Source organism: Benincasa hispida, chromosome 7, assembly GCF_027475165.1.
Source record: "Benincasa hispida cultivar pf3 chromosome 7, pf3_genome.v1.1, whole genome shotgun sequence".
NCBI classification, from domain to species: Eukaryota; Viridiplantae; Streptophyta; class Magnoliopsida; order Cucurbitales; family Cucurbitaceae; genus Benincasa; species Benincasa hispida.
The window spans coordinates 55,849,954-55,859,557 of record NC_143484.1 but is presented as its reverse complement, the minus strand read 5'-3'; positions in this window follow the sequence as shown (position 1 = coordinate 55,859,557).

Below are 9,604 nucleotides of genomic sequence, written 5' to 3'. Positions count from 1 at the left end.
CACACGACTGGCAATTTGGGGTCCATTTGTGAACAACTGCAAGAGCCCATTCTTCAATTCTTTAGGGCTGGCCATCACCAACTCATCAAAGAAAAGATCGCCCTTAGATTAGCGCTGTTCGAAAAAAATCGATGACCTAGAAAATCCAATCAATCCAATCTAACTTGTACAATTTAGATCATATTGGTTCATGAATTCACTTAAAATAACTCAAACCAAACTCGAACTTATTATTAGTTTTAAAAATATATTTTTACTCTGATTACATATATTTATATTTATTTATTTTATTTCATGATTTTTTTTTGTTAATTTATTCTTCAAATACTCTTGAAATAATCTCTAGCATTTTGGAAAGAAAATTGTTATAATATAAATTTAAATTGAGTTATTAATCTTAATTCAATATATGAAAATAATTAAATAAAATTTTTACATATTAACATTTTACTCATTTTTAAAACAAAAATTTAAATAGATGATCCAATTGACACCCAAACCAATCCAATTCAAATATTTTATGGTTGAGTCCGTTTTGATTCATTATTTAATAAAATTTATTTGGATGAAAAAAATTTACAACCAAACAATTAGGTACGATCTAAAAAATGCTTCAACCTAATCCACGAACTCAAGTGAAAAATGGAATATTTTGGGCAGAAGCTTTAGCTGACAGGGTCAAAACTCAAAACCTAAAAGCCTTTTCAGTTTCTAAATTTATCGTCTTTGGCGTGGCAACTTTTCTATATTCTAAGCAGTTGATTTAGAAGTAAGGAGATAGGGACAAAGTTGATATAGAAATTAGATTTGTAGCGGTAGCTCAGCCGTCTGGCTGTCATCCAACGAACAAGAAAGGCAACCGAGTCTATGAAAGCGGTGGTGGTGGTTGCAGACACGGATTCCTTTCTTGGCTTTCATATTTACATCTTTTCAAGCCTAACTCTATGAAAAAATCATTTTTTTAAAAAAAATAAAAACCTGACACGTGGACTACACAGATATATATTATACGATCCAAACAGTACCTAAATATTTTTCGATCTTTCCTTTATAGAAATGGTTCAATTATTGCTGGATGTTGACAGAGAAACTAACACCATTGAAAATACTGTTCCTATTTCTAGGTTTGCACTATTCAGTTTCCTTTTTCTTGCTCTGACGTCTTCAGTTAACACTTTCAGAGTTGAAGAAAGACATGGGCAGTGTTATTTCTCATCTATATAGCTTGTTTTGTTTGTTGTACTACTTGTGCCAACTTTTGCTTCAACCACACGTGAGATCTTTTTTCCCCAACCTACACCCTGCATTTATTAGTCCTCCTAAGTCTTTACTGGACCCAGCTTACATCTAGATGCATAAATTATTTTTAAACATCGACCCGACTTTTGGGATAAGAGTTTGGTTATTATAGTTGGATTATAATAGTTTGTGTTTTGAGTGTAGATCATTTTGGTTTGAGTTATAATAATATGTGTTTCATATGTAAACTATTTTAGTTTGAGAACGAAATAGTAAATATTATAGTAAAGAATAAAAAACAATGAAGGTAAAATAGTAAAAATTATAGTAAATAAGAGTTTTGAAATAGTATTAATTATAACTAATTGGGAATTAACTACGTAAGAGGTTGTTATTATAATGTTAGGATAGTCCTAGTTTTAAACGCCCCAAATTTCTTACTAATTTTCTAATTTCAATTATATCTATGCTCGTGTAAATCTTACATTAAATTCCTTTGAATTTTGTGGCTAGTTTTTCCCTTCTACTCCAAAGCTTATTTTTTGTCCTTTTATTTTCCCTATGCTTTGTTTTGATTTTGTGTTGTGCTTAAGACAATTATACATCACACACTTGGGTTGTATTAAAGTCGTGTGTTAGGTTGTATACCAAAATTTTTTATGAATGACCCATTTTTTTTCTAAATGTGATTAGAAAAAAAAAAAAAAAAAAAAAAAAGTAAAAATGCACTTGTATTTTGAGGTTTGGGTGCGATAGTATTTTAGTTTCTGCTTTTCAAATTCGACATTTTAACTTATATGGTTTGTGAAAATAGTTTATTTAATCTATACAGACCAAAGTGCTATCATATATGACATTAGGTACGAGATGTCTTTTCTTTTTTTAAAATTTCAAACAAATTTGAACTCTGAAGGGGGCGTTTGGCCCCAACTGGTCTTGGATGAATAACTCACGTAATGTACGAGTCTCATATTATAATAATTGAAGTTCCCAATTATTACAACTCACACTTAGCTACAATAAAATTATTTGAAAACCCTTATTATTTATAATATTTATTATTTTGTAATCATCCCCTCTCGTCATTTGTAATCCATACGAAAATAGTATGCATTCCAAACACAAACTATTATAATTCACATACTATAATAATCCATTAAACACTTCAAATACAGAAGGAATTGAAAAAGTCCAAAAAAAAAAAAAAAAAAAAAAAACTACTATAGAACAATTGAAAAAGAAAGTTTGAAATAGAGTTACAAGAGTGGAAGTCACACAAGTGATAAGATTAAATATTTTTCTTTTACCTCATAAATACAGAAGGAATCTTCATTTATTTGTAAGTAGGAAAAAAGAGAATCTTGGTCAACATAAATAATAGAGAAAAGACTATTATTAAAAAAATATATACATATTTGTAGAAAACCCATGGCCAAAAGCTTATGTTCATTGAGTTCCACAAATTTGTTTCTCTCTTTGGACTTGGACAAGAATTATCAACCATGTGTGTTGGCAGATCAAATCAACCAACCATTAGTAAATAGTTTTGAAACTACAAAATTATAAACATCAGCAAAATTGGGAGTTGACTTCATGATATTTTGGCTTTGAAATCTTGACACACTTTGGTGGAGTAGGTGATCAACATCCTTAATTTTGTTTGAAGATTTGTTAATCCCCATAAGCCCTAAAAATAAAATCATGATCATTTGATTGGCCATATTTTCTAAGCTTAAAGATAGAGGAAGCAAAAGGAAAAGTAACTCATTAAGGCCTTGTTTTATTAGGACAGTAGGCCCATCTCTACACAAGTGGCAAGGCAACTACCACCATCAATTTCCTTCTACTTACCTTTTCATGCCATTAAAGTTCATTTAAAGCTCCCAACCATGTTAATTATAATAATTAAATATAACTTTTTTTAAAAAGTTGAAAGGTCATTCAATTGAAATTATTTAAACAAATAAATAATTCAGCTTTTCGCAGATTTAGCAAAATAAATTTACAAATTAGATGTATAACCTAGACGTATTATTTTTCTTTTCTTTTTTTTTTTTTTTTTTTTTTTTTATAAAAATAGCAAAATATAAGTTCAACCCAAATGATACACTTGATACACCTAATACAGTCGATACACTTTATATACTATTGATGTTTATACTATAGACACACACTTGATACACTATTGATAGACACTTGATACACTTGACATACTATTGATTGGTTGAAAATCACTAGTTATTTAAGTGTTTTTTTTTAAAAAAAAAATCATAAAAATATTTTTTTGAAAAATACTTTTTTCTCTAATTATTCCCAACATGTCAAATTGTCAAAATGAGTATACTAATCTGAGTGTTAATGAGCTTTGAATTGGATCTCCCCGAACTATCGTAAATTTGTACTTAAAATGGAAGAAACAACATCATTTAAAAAAGAAAAAAAAACTACAAAAGGAATAAAAAAGATAGAAAATACAAAAATTAAAGTGAGTAATAATTCATATTGCTCCAAATAAAAAATATATAAATCAATAAAAAAAAAAAAATACAACTAATATACTTTAAATACAGTATATTAGTTGACTAATATACAAAAAAAAAAAAATCATAAATTTATTAAAAGGGCAAAATTAGAATATGAAATAAATAAAAATTTAAATTTGAGAATTTTATCATATCTACAATTTTTCATAGTTTGAAAGCACGTCTTAATTATCCATTTTAGATTTACCATTCATTTCAATTTCGTAAATAATTTTATTTCTTGTAGCATATAAAATAAGTATATGGCTCCATTATTGAGAGAAAAAAAAAACGTGGATCCTATTTATTCATTGTATTGCCTGCTAGCTGTTAGCATACGTGCAGATCAATCAAATTTCCTCCATAAATGAATCCCATGCCAATGAATATTAATAATCCTCCATGAATTAAATACACACATCAAAATATTCACTTTTACCCTATACTTTAATGTGAATTTTATGGTATGTATTTGTTAGGTCATTAGAGTCGTCTAATGTGTTTCTTTGTTGTTCCTTTTAGGTCTCTTGGTTTGCTGCATCTAATTTTAAGGAAGTTATATTGTGAGTTCTACTGAAATATATATATTCTTTTTTTTTAGTTTCTTGAGTTTGTGTGATTTTTGTATGTTTGTATCTTGATCTCGAAGATAAAAACTCGTAGTATATGAAAGCGGTGAATATAAAATATATAGAATATGTTATAGGTAGGTTACAAATCGAAGAATATTACAACCAAAGATACCTACCATACAATTGACTTGAAAGTTGTTTAGGAGTTTTTCTAATCATATTTTTTTCTCAATAAATATCATATAATTTAAGATAGTTTGGTATTGGAAGATATTAGAGTATGTTGTTTGCAATAATTGGTCCATTAGAGTTCAATGAAGATGTTTATGCTGAAAAGACTATTGTTTCTTTTAATGGTTTTCAACCCTCCCTTTTTAAGACTATAATTGATATCTTATTCATTGAGCCATATTAGAATATTGTTTGTTGATATATTTTTATTTTATTTGTTGTGCGGTGATTTACTGCATTTCTGATTCTTTTGGAAGGGATCAGAGATTAAAATATTACTTGTTTAATAATATAAGAGGGCATTTGGGGCACAAACTTCAAGTTGGTGGAGTGGATTATTATAGTTCACTCGATGTTTGGGCCACCAAATATAATAATAGTATTTACAACTATTTTTAATCTACAATTAAATATAGTAAATACTATTTTAAAACTCTATTTATTACAATATTTACTATTTTTATTCATCATCTCTTTTCTTTTTTGTGTTTACTATTTTCTAATGAAACAAAAATAGTTTCACTCCAAACACAAACTATTATAATTCAGATTAAAATAATGTACATCTCAAACATAAACTATTATAACTTACGTACTATAATAACCAATCTAATATCCAAAACGCGTGCTATTATAGTGTAGCTTTCGAACTTATTGTGACGTTTAAGTATATTGCTGGAACTATTTTTAATTTTGTTTTTCCAATGTAGGGTTTGTAGATACAAAAAGTGGCTACTAAAAAAATTGTGTATCCTTGTTATTTTCGCTGGCTGTCGCCTATTTTGCTAGAAGCAAACTATATAAAGGTATAGTCCAATTTAAAAATGGCAATTGAAAACACAAGTTGATTCACGGATCCCTATTCCCTGAATCTTGCACTAACATGAGATTTAGCAAGTAATTAGCTTTTATAATATTTATCCATTTTGGATAATACATATAGATTTTGGTTTAGATTGATGCAAATTTTGGCCATTTATTACAAAGTTAAGTTGTAGTACAGATTTTAGCTGTCATGTTTGAAATTTGAAGCTCTTTTTTCATTGAGCTTTAATGACGACTCAAATCATAGTAATAAGTTTTTGTTTCACGTGTGACCTATGATGGGATGTCCAAATATGCAATTTACTTTGGTAACTTGCTGTGTAAAAATTTATATAGATGGGTAGAGCCAAATACCATTTTATCCTTAGATTTACATCATTATTCATATGTAATTTCTTACTTGTTTCCATCTTATACAAATAAGAGGTGGGAATTTCATCTATATTATGATTTATGTTGCTTTGTCAAAGACATTTTCATGCAGATAAGTCTGAATATTCCTAAATAATTTTCAAAGTAGAGGCTTATCATTTACTTTTTCTTGTGTTATTTTCAAAGTGAGAAGAATTAGGAACTTTTTTCTCATGGTCATGTACCTTTATATCACCCTCTTTGGTCAAATAAACTATATGATAGATTTTAAATAATGCTCATGAAGTTATTTATGGTTATAAATATCTCTATTTTGTAGGACCAATGTATTTTTAGAAGGGAAAAATTCAAACTCTTCCAATCTTTGTTTTCATCTTTTAAACTTTGTTACTACAAAAACTATTATTCCTACTCATTGGGACAAAATAACCTTTTCAAAAAATATGAAATTTTGCTTCGAAAATCTATTCAAATCTTTCCCTTCCCAATTTTTTTAAAAAAGTTTAACTATTTAGAAGTCTAAACAAAGTCTGACATTATATTAGTTATGAAAGGGAATAATCATGGGTACATAAATGGAAACAATTATCTTTATTAGTATGGACCTTCCAAAAGTAAGGTCATGAAGGTTATGCTCAAAGTGGACAATATCATATCATGGTGGACATAAGTGAAGATTCCGTTGTACTTGTCATAAATTTTGTTAACCCCGATAATTTATGTCAGATAGTTAGTGCTGAAGTGTCTTGAATATGTTATTTGACATTCTAAATGATCAAGTATCAAATGTCACACTGGGTGTAATCTATAAACCCTCTAATTCTTACCTACATAATGTGTTCTTTTGCTCCTCAAGATAATAAAATGATCTCTCTCCCCACCTGTGTAGTTAATACACCCCTACAAAGCTATATAAATATATATGTCAAATTTTGCGCTATCAATTATTTTTTGTCATAATAAGTAGAGGGAAGAGAAAGAGATGGAAAGAAAACTAGTTTGAACAGAAAAAAAACTCTTTGAAATTGAATAAATCAAAATGCATCACGGTCTTAAAAACAAAAATTCTTAAATTCAAATTTCGAACTTTTTAGTTGAGTATATAATATTATAATCATTCGAAGTATATTAGGGATAAAAGGTCGAACTTCCAATTAGAGGGATCGAATTTTTAATCTCAAAATTGATAGTACAAATTTATGCTCGTTGAATTATACTCATATTGATTAAACCTAGATTCAAATTATAAAAAAGATGATATAAATAGTAAAAGTGAAGGAAACGTGGAAGTGGATATTAAAATCAGGATTAAATAAATAAATGGTATGGATAATTATTTAAGAATGGATTGATTAATAGAAAAAGATAAGCGCGTGAGAATTGTGATAGGGAAAGTGAAAAATTAATAAAATAATGAAAATAATTATTAAAAGAAAGTATTAGTAATGCCCCACTTTCCCTCTCTTTCAGTGAATAATAATTCATTCACTGTCGCTCTCTTCCTTCCAAATTTTGACAACGTCCTCTTACACGAAACCCCAAACCATCAACAAAACCGGCCTTTTTTTCTTTATTAATTCATTTTCTCCCATCAACGACAGCCTTGAAATTATAGGTTTCTGTATTTAATAGGTTCTATTTTGTGTTCAATAATTTTTAGTTTTAAAACGTATTTAATAAGGTCCTAAATTTCTAATTTTGTGGCCGTTCAACTATTTTGTGAAATTGTTAGCTTCAACATCACTTAATTAGTTAATACATTTATGTCTTTAATTAAGATATTTAGATATTTGAATCCACCCATCCTATATGTTTGATTTTTTTTAAAAAAAAAATCTTAAGTTTAAAAAATGAGAAAATTATTATTATTTTTTTTTAGAGAAACGTATAATAGACATTCTTATGTAATAGACACAACATTGAAAGTTTAGAGATATGTTAAACACTTTAAACTTTAAAGTTATATTAAAAACTATCTTATAAGTTTGTTGATGTAACATCCCGAATTTCAGGAAAATTTAAGTTAATTATCTAAAATTATTGAGTTTAAATTTCTCTTTCATTTAGAAAATTGGGGTTAAATTGAAAAACTTTTATTGGTTAAATTGAATTTAATTGATTAGATATTCAAACTGATTATCTTGAAAATATTGAATTTTGCTTCCCTTTGATTTTGGATTTTAGGGCCAACTTAAAAAAAAATTAAAAGAGATAATTAATTTCATATGGTTTTGAATTGATTTAAATATTTGGAATGATTTAATTTGTATCAAATTGATGGATCTTATGTCCTTTAATTTTGGTTTTTGAAGATAATTTGAAAAGTTAATTGATTTCTAAATTTAATAGAATCTTTGGAGATTTTGGAGATATTGTGATAAAATATTTTATTTATCTTTTTAAATTTGAAAATAAATAAAAGAATTGAGATTTTTTCGAAATTAAATAGAGTGAAAAGAGGTCAAAAATGAGGAGAAAGCAATTCGGTTTTACTATTTACTATTCAAAAAAAAAAAGAGGTCATAATTTCGATAGCTTTCACAAAATTGTCAATTGGTAGAGTTTGAACCGTTGGATCGTACTCAAATTTGGTGAGTATGTTCGAGACATATAGAATTTCATTTTGAACGGTTGAATCGTTGTTTGAAACTCTGGTTTATTCGTAATCGCTGCTGAATAAAATCTGTAAAACTAGAAATTCCTCTCCTCCCACTCTCGCAAACCCTCCTCATGCAAGACAATTTATGTCGTCCAACAGCAATACCCACTGCCTATCTATAGTATCCACAAGCCGACACGCCATCTACCGCCACTGCCTGATCTTTGTTGAAATTTTGAGGAAAACCTTGGGTAAGACTTATTTTCCTTATAATTTGGGAGATGAAATTCACACATTTGATTTTGGGTAAATTAATAACCTCTCTTTGGTGTGAAACTTAGATTCAAGATTTGGAAGTTTTGAGGCATTGACCATCAAGCTAGAGACCATTTTTCGTTTTGGAGTAATAGTGGGAAAATTAAGTTATTGATTTTGGATTTAATTCTTGATTAGATTGGCTAATTGAATCAAGTTTTGGAATTTTTCTTGGACCAAGCCACAACTTTGGGTTGATTCAAGTTTTCTAAAGATTTTAAGGAATTACTTACGTGGATTTTTGTGACCAAGTTGAGGTAGGTGGTACTATTAACGGTGTCTTCATGCCAAGCGACCTAGATTAGATTTACAAAGTTAATTTATGGACTTTAGAAGCATGATTTTGTCGTTGTGATATACTTGTTGCATGACAGTTATGAGTATTATGAGCATGTTCGAATTTCTAATCAGTACTGAAATTATGTATGTGATGCATGAATAGACCAATAAGGTTATTTACCATCTCGTCTTGACGCATGTTTTATTTCAAAGGACCGACGGGTCTAGTTTCATGTTTGACGGTATGCCTATGGGCCGTTAGACATGTGTGAGTTGACAGGTTCACGTTCATGTTATTTTTCATGTTTGACGGTGTGCCTACAAGCCGCTAAACATGCGTGAGTCGACAGGTTCATGTTCATGTTATTTTTCATGTTTGATGGTGTGCCTAGAGGCTGCTAGACATGCATGAGCCGACAGGTTTTACGTTCATATTATTTTTCATGTTTGATGGTGTGCCTACGGGCCGCTAGACATACGTAAGCCGACAGGTTTACGTTTATGTTATTTTCCATGTTTGAGGATGTGCCTACGGGCCGCTAGACATGCGTGAGTTGACAGGTTCACAGTCATGTTATTTCCATGTTTGACGGTGTGTCTACGAGCCGCTAGACATGTTGAGTCGACGGGTTCACGTTCACGTTATTTTC